Consider the following 8,500-nt stretch of genomic DNA (forward strand, 5'->3'; position numbering starts at 1 on the left):
AGAGAGAGAGAGAGAGAGAGAGAGAGAGAGTAAAGGTTAAAAAAAAGTATAGGGAGATTGGAAGGAAAAATGATAATGATGTGGACGCTGATGTGGCTCAACTGAAGCATAGCAACAATAAATGTTACGTTTCAACTTTTAGATATATATATATATATATAGATGATTGCAATTATTTACTCTTAATAAGATGAAAACTTTACATGTGTTCAGCTATTATCGAATGCCTAGCTCATCCTTTGGAATGAAGACATGACAGAATTGTACACTCTAATGTCATTATCTAAAACAATATGAAACGTGCTTAAATTATTGTCAAAGAGCCTCGGTTTCAAGAATATGTTGCGTCCCTTGTTATGTTAATGATTGCCAAATATGTATATCTATATATATACGCACACGGACAAGTGTGGGGCATGGGAAATGGGAGTAGTAACATGCTTGCAAAAGTGATTGATAAGTATAATTTGATTTTTGAGGTCAGTTTTTAGGCTCTTGAATTAACGTCTAGCTTAAAATTCACTTACTGGTCTTCTTTGCTCACTCAACCACGTTCCTGAAAAAAGATGATAAGAGTGGAATTTTGATAGCATAGGTGGGATGTTAAAAGGAGTATAGCTGTGTGGGTTTATCTTATCGGGTGTCATCTCGCATGCAATATGTATATACACACACAAACAAGTATGGGGCATGGGAAATGGGACTAGTAACATGCGAAAGTGATTGATAAGTATAATTTGATTTTTGAGGTCGGTTTTTAGACTCTAGAATTAATGTTTAGCTTAAAATTCACTTACTGGTTTTCTTTGCTCACTCCACCACATTCCAGAAAAAAGATGATAAAAGTGGAATTTTGAAAGCATAGGTGGGATGTTAAAGGGAGTATAGCGGTGTAGGCTTATCTTATCGGGTGTCATCCCACATGCAATATATATATATATATATACACACACACATACAGACAAGTGTGGGGCATGGGAAATGGGACTAGTAACGTACCTGCGAAAGTGATTGATAATTATAATTTGATTTTTGAGGTTGGTTTTTAGACTATAGAATTAACGTTTTGCTTAAAATTCACTTACTGGTCTTCTTTGCTCACTCCACTACATTCTAGAAAAAAGATGACAAGAGTGGAATTTTGAAAGAATAGGTGGGATGTTAAAAGGAGTATAGTGGTGTGGACTTATCTTATCAGGTGTCGTCCCGCATGCAATATGTCTATACACACACTGACAAGTGTGTTATGTTAATGATTGCCAAATATGTATATATATACACACATGGACAAGTGTGGGGCATGGGAAACGAGACTAGTAACATGCCTGCAAAAGTGATTGATAAGTATAATTTGATTTTTGAGGTCGGTTTTTAGACTCTAGAATTAACATTTAGCTTAAAATTCACTTATTGGTCTTCATTGCTCACTCTACCACATTCAGGAAAAAAGATGATAAGAGTGGAATTTTGATAGCATAGGTGGGATGTTAAAAGGAGTATAGCTGTGTGGGCTTATCTTATCAGGTGTCATCTCGCATGCAATATATATATACACACACAGACGAGTGTGTTATGTTAATTATTGCCAAATATGTATACACACACGGACAAGTGTGGGGCATGGGAAATGGGACTAGTAACATGCCTGCGAAAGTGATTGATAAGTATAATTTAATTTTTAAGGTCAGTTTTTAGACTCTAGAATTAACGTTTAGCTTAAAATTCACTTACTGGTCTTCTTTGCTTACTCCACCATATTCCAGAAAAAAGATGATCAGAGTGGAATTTTGAAAGCATAGGTGGGATGTTAAAAGGAGTATAGCGATGTGGACTTATCTTATCGGGTGTCGTCTCACATGCAATATGTCTATACACACACTGACAAGTGTGTTATGTTAATGATTGCTAAATATGTATATATATACACACACAGACAAGTGTGGGGCATGGGAAATGAGACTAGTAACATGCCTACGAAAGTGATTGGTAAGTATAATTTGATTTTTGAGGTCGGTTTTTAGATTCTAGAATTAACGTTTAGCTTAAAATTCATTTACTGGTCTTCTTTGCTCACTCCACCACATTCCGAAAAAAAGATGATAATAGTGGAATTTTGACAGTGTAGGTTGGATGTTAAAAGGAGTATAGCGGTGTGGGCTTATCTTATCGGGTGTCATCTCACATGCAATATATATATACACACACACGGACAAGTATAGGGCATGGGAAATGGGACTAGTAACATGCCTGCGAAAGTGATTGATAAGTATAATTTGATTTTTGAGGTCGGTTTTTAGATTCTAGAACTAACGTTTAGCTTAAAATTCACTTACTGGTCTTCTTCGCTCACTCCATCACATTCCGGAAAAAAGATGATGAGAGTGGAATTTTGAAAGCATAGGTGGGATGTTAAAAGGATTATAGCTGTGTGGGCTTATCTTATCGGGTGTCGTCTCACATGCAATATGTATATACGCACACGGACAAGTGTGGGGCATGGGAAATGGGACTTGTAACATGCCTACGAAAGTGATTGATAATTATAATTTGATTTTTGAGGTTGGTTTTTAGACTCTAAAATTAACGTTTTGCTTAAAATTCACTTACCGGTCTTCTGTGCTCACTGCACCATATTCCAGAAAAAAGATGATAAGAGTGGAATTTTAAAAGCATGGGTGGGATGTTAAAAGGAGTATAGCGGTGTGGACTTATCTTATTGGGTGTCGTCTCACGTGCAATATGTCTATACACACACTAACAAGTGTGTTATGTTAATGATTGCTGAATATGTATATATATACACACACGGACAAGCGTGGGGCATGGGAAATAAGACTAGTAACATGTCTGCGAAAGTGATTGATAAGTATAATTTGATTTTTGAGGTCATTTTTTAGACTCTAGAATTAACGTTTAGCTTAAAATTCATTTACTGGTCTTCTTTGCTCACTCCACCACATTCCGGAAAAAAGATGATAAGAGCGGAATTTTGAAAGTATAGGTTGGATGTTAAAAGGAGTATAGTGGTGTGGACTTATCTTATCGGATTTGCCAAACTTTTATAGGGATTAGAAACATACCTATATTTGCCGAACTTTCATAGGGATTGGAAACATATATATGCAATTTTATCCGACAAGAAAAAAACATTGACCAAATAATTTGAGAACTTAGTATATATCACGTTCATTTTGTATGTATATCAGCTGTACATACCATTCTATTCCTCCATTTTAATTGGAGATATCAAAAAATAAATGTAATCATATTACACTCATGCAAATGTGAACATAGTACATACTAGCTAGAGTGTAAAAATTGAAAAAATTGTGTACATCGCGCATGCAAATGTGATATATTATACCAGAGTGTAAAAAACTTATATACAGATTTTTTTTTTGTTCAATCTGGTATCTCGAGCTATTTATAGGTGAATAATTTTAGAGGATACTTACTAACTTGACGTAAAAGATATAGCTTTAATGGCTCTTGATACCATACCTTTATGGCTTCCTCTTCTCCTTGTTCTCCCTCTTCTGTTGCTCATGAAAAAAAAAAAAAAAGATGGATGAGCGGAGTTCAAAGAACCTTCCACCAAGCCCTCCTAAGCTCCCTATTATAGGTAACTTGCACCAACTTGGTATGCTGCCTCACCAATCTATGTGGCAACTCTCGAAGAAATATGGCTCTGTGATGCTCCTTCAACTTAGTGGCATAAGAACTGTCATAATATCTTCTGCTAAGGCAGCAAGAGAACTCTTAAAAGTTCATGATTTTGCCTATTGCAGTAGACCTTCCTTAGCTTGCTCTAAAGTTTTTTCCTACAATAATAGGGGCATTTCTTTTTTATCTTATGGTGATTACTAGGATCAGATAAGGAACAATGTATAACTTAGAGGAGTCGATCCCTATAAAGCAAATTATTGTAGAATTTATTTTACTTTTATATTGTTTTTCATATTAATCGCTCAATAGAATCCATGGCTCATACAAAATTTAAACGGTTGGAATTAAGAAGAAATAGATTTCTAAATATATAAATAGAATAGTTTTTGTTAGAAGTCAATCATTGCACATGAGAAGAGAAAAAAAAATCAAATAAAAAGATAACGTATCAAGTCTAAAGGAATTTCATAGAACAAATGTTATGTTGTACAAAAATAACATATATAGAACAACCAAATAGGTGAATTCAAAGCAACCCAAACTAAGAATTTGAAGAAAAAAACATGTAATAAAATTAAAAATTAAAAATTAAAGAGAGAAAAAAAAATCACAAAATTAAATCGCATTAGTTTAATATAAAGTTCTAAAGAACACAACAATTATCGACCTAAAGCAGAGATGCAAGAAAAATAAGAAATTCACCAAAAAAATTAATAGAGAGAGAGAGAGAGAGAGAGAGAGAACATTTTTTTTGTGAGGGAAAAGTAAGTAAAGAATGAAAGAAAGAATGACAAATTTATAGTAAGAGTGTGTGAATAAGAAATAAAAAAATTTTTTTTTTTTTTTTTTTTTTTTTTTTTAAAAAAAAAAAGGAAGATGAAGGGAAAGATGAAGAGTGATATTCAGGAAAAGGGTAATGGGAAGATGAAAAAGTAAGGGATAGAGAAAGGTTATAGAAAGTGTAAATATTTTTTAAAAAAATGAGTAAATGTTAAACAAAAAAATTATAGGAAGATTGGAAAGAAAAATGATAATGATGTGGATTCTAATGTGGCTCAACTGGAGTATAATAACAATAAATGCTACGTTTCAACTTTAAAATATATATAGATCTTAAGATCATTAACAAGTCTACTAAATGAAAAGAAAATATTTTGTATTTGCTAGATATTGTTATTCACTAACTTTGGGCATTGAAAACTTAAAAAATGGCAGATTGATTATGGTTTCCCCAAAATCAGATCTCCAGAATGACTAAAGACAACAAAAACTGCTTCCCTAAAGGGAATGTGCCTTTTCTAGACTTGATACGTTATCTTTTTATTTGATTTTTTTTTTCTCTTCTCATGTGCAATTATTAAGTTCATTAGGAGGATTGCTGAAGTAATTCTGCTGGTCATTCTAACCAATAAAATGCTGTCATTTATGTAAATGTGACATTACCTAGTAGTTTTTTTTTATTTTTTATTTTTATGTTGATTAAGAATTTGATTCACATATTTGAATAAGTATCATTATTTCACCGGTTGAGAAGACTACTTTAGCAGTTCTTCTGTGTAGCTAATAACTTCTCAAATTTGAGGAATCAAAACAAATAGCATTAAATGGCGATTGATTTTTTTTTATTGGGATGAGAACATGTGTCGGGTAAAGGTTGTCTACTCAACAAACATGGTGTTTCTCCATGTGTGATCCCCCCACCACACAAGCAGTACTTGTGAGGTGGATATTGTGGGCCCTAGTCTGGCCGTTATTGCTGTCTCCTACTCACGGATTTCATAGGCTGAATTGGTGGCTTTTTGGGCTTGACTTTATGTGTCCAAATTGGACCAAATTCATAAGATGCTTTTCATGGGCTATTTCCGTGGTTTGTGGGCTTGAATTTGCTGGCAGGTGAAGTTTTGTAGGCCTTGGGGATTTGTTTTGGATATGTTGATGAAGTGAAAAGAGACAAAAGAACTCTCCAGAGAAAAAACTACTACGATTATATCCTACCCCAACTAAGGCAATCCACTATAAAAGAAATAGTTTTACAATTTAGAACAAAACCTTAGTACTTATACTCTACAGTTTCCATAGATAACTCACTAATTTGACTCACAACCATTTCAGAACTTTGAACTTCTTTTTATATTGATCTCTTCTCGAACGACATGTTAGCATAACTTACCCAAACTCAACCCTATCAAAATTTTATTGGTACAACTCAATTTTAACATGTTTTGACTATTGTTGTTGCCAACTAATATATGAATCCTAACAATAATGTAAACAACATGAATCTTGACAACCCACAGAAAATTCATATGTATGACTTATGGGTTGCTTTATATTTATTTTCTATGTTATGTTTTCCCCGTTACAACAATTAAAAATCCGTTTGGATACTATTTATTATTGCTAAAAATTGATTGTTGCTAACAACACTGTAGCAAAATAATTTTTAAATGTATGAATAGTACCATAGGATCTATTTTTAATATTTTTTAATGTATGAACAGTGCATGCATAATACATGAACAGTGCATACACTGTTCATGAACAGTAAATATTGTATCTCAAAGTCAACAAATGCAGCAAAAAAAAAAAGAAAAAAAAAAAAAGAGAGAAAACGCGCTTTGAAAGCACAGACGCTGGATTAATTGCTATCCAAACCCACACTAAGAGAGGAGATGAGAATTTGAACTCATATTTCCTAATTGGAAGAATTAGGCATCACTGAGTTACAAATCTCTTGCCATCTATCCCTTTTGTTGTTGTAAAATATGCACTTAAAATTATTGTTCTTCATTTTATTTCCAAAAAAAAAAAATGGATAAAAAGGTAAAAAAGAAAAAGAATCAGCTTGTTATTACGAACACAAATCATTTGTTTTACTTTTCGTGTTTTATTTTATATTCTATCAATCATAATTTTTTATATATTACTTTACTTATAAAATAATCAAAATTTAAAATGAAAAGAAAAGAGAAAAAAAAATCATCCACATGGCATACCATTATTGGTTATTGCTACTTCAAAAGGTCGAAGAGACACTGCGTTTAGAAAATTCTGGCAACGAAATTGGTGGATTAACAATTATAAAAGCAATAAGCAAATAGATACAACTCAAGCTGTAGGAGCAATAACGAAGTACAATAGCGACAATAACATGCACTTATTTATGTGAATCACTGAGCGTGTACTGTGTTTTCATTACTAGCAGAATCAGCCGTGGTCGTGTTTGCCTTTGATGTTGAATCCCTTAGGGAACTATTGGAGTCCATGCTTCTTGTTCGCTGAAGACCTGGGGTGCGATGAAGCCTGCACCTGAATGAGCCTGCGTGCGTGGTTGGAGAGCATAGACAATTGCTCTTTGCACCACTCGGCTGTCTTGCAAGCCCAGACATGGCTGATACAAGTTCAGCATCTGATGGAATCTCCACCTTCATCTCCTTTTTAGCTATCTGTTCACTTTCCATTGTGGTCTCCTTATAATTAATTTCTTCTGCAATATAAACGAGATATATACTTGGTAGTTGAAGATATATAAAACTTCAATGTCAGTAAAACTAACTAGTGAAAGCAAGACAAATTAATATATAGAATAGATTTTGGTACCTCTCTCTCTGCAAGAAGGCTCTAGAATGGCCTGTGTTCCACAAAGAACTTGCCCATGGAGTCTACATGCTTTTAAATGTGGATAAGACAGAGAAAGAGACGGAATTGGCTATGGCTAAAAATTCAAAAAAGTGATGTGCGTGAACTGTGACTTAACACTTAATGTGTAAGCAATATTATTATCTTTATGTCCTTCTCTTGCTTCACGGATGTGATAATAAGCTCCATTAACCAGCTCACACATAAAGTCATCACTTTATTGTAATGCTTCAACCACTCTCAAAATCCCATCATCAATAAGACCCCCATTAACTTTCTTTCTTGTTATCCATTTCTCCTTTTTGTGCCCTATGCATTGAATTATGAGAGATGACATCCGGAAAAACTCTTTCCTAGAGGTCCCCACCATTACCATGGGAGACAATCTCATGCTTCTCAATTTGTCTATTATCTGTGGGTCACGAATATCACGTAATATTTAGGATATGACACCTTTTGGTGTCCCAACGGGAGTACCATTATTTCGATAAGATTTCTCGTATACTATAATTTGGGTGGTTGGCTTTGCCTCTTTTATGATCTGTTTGGCTGAAATTTTATAGTGATCAACATCTTTAGGGGCCTAGGATAATATGCAATTATGCACACTCTTCGTACTTAGAGCGGCCCACTTCAATTTATTATTGTCCATTCCGTCTATTCAACCTAATTTAGTCAATTTTGGTTTATTTAGTCTATATCAGTTCAGTACAATTTATTTCGGTTCACTACGGTCCATTTCGATCCATTTCAGTCATTTTAGCCCACTTCAATTATGTTTTGGATGAGAAATTTGTGTAGAAAAAGAAGCTGCTTCATTAATAATTATTGAAAATGCTAACGAGTGCCCTTAGGGTACTGATTAATAATCAATTTAAAGAAAATTTTTATGAGAAATGAAAAAAAAAAAAAAGTAATTAATATTTTGACAACTTTTTTCATTTTTTATAAAAGTTGTATTAAAATTTTCTTAAAATGGATTATTAACCAATACCTTAGGGTCACTCGTTAGCATAACCCAATAATTATTTATGTCATATTCTCAGCATATGTTAGTAAGTTCTTAATAAAATTACATTTTTCTTATATTATTAAAGTCTTCTTTTTTTTTTTTTTACAATATAAATGATCAATTTACTTATATTTGCTTCGTACTTCATTTTTAAGTTATTTAAGACTTATAGAAAATAAATTG

General features: G+C 33.2%; 1 long non-coding RNA gene across 1 annotated transcript; it reads right to left on the reverse strand.

The window, feature by feature from the left end:
* Positions 1-6,706: 6,706 nt before the first annotated feature.
* On the reverse strand, positions 6,707-7,716 carry LOC112023304 (uncharacterized). The gene is made up of 2 exons (XR_002884023.2): positions 7,267-7,716; positions 6,707-7,153 (listed from the first exon to the last, which is right to left on the reverse strand). It is a non-coding gene; the product is annotated as an uncharacterized LOC112023304 (long non-coding RNA).
* Positions 7,717-8,500: the final 784 nt, after the last annotated feature.

The sequence above is a fragment of the Quercus suber genome, unplaced genomic scaffold, assembly GCF_002906115.3.
Source record: "Quercus suber isolate HL8 unplaced genomic scaffold, Cork oak 2.0 scaffold_36, whole genome shotgun sequence".
NCBI lineage: Eukaryota > Viridiplantae > Streptophyta > Magnoliopsida > Fagales > Fagaceae > Quercus > Quercus suber.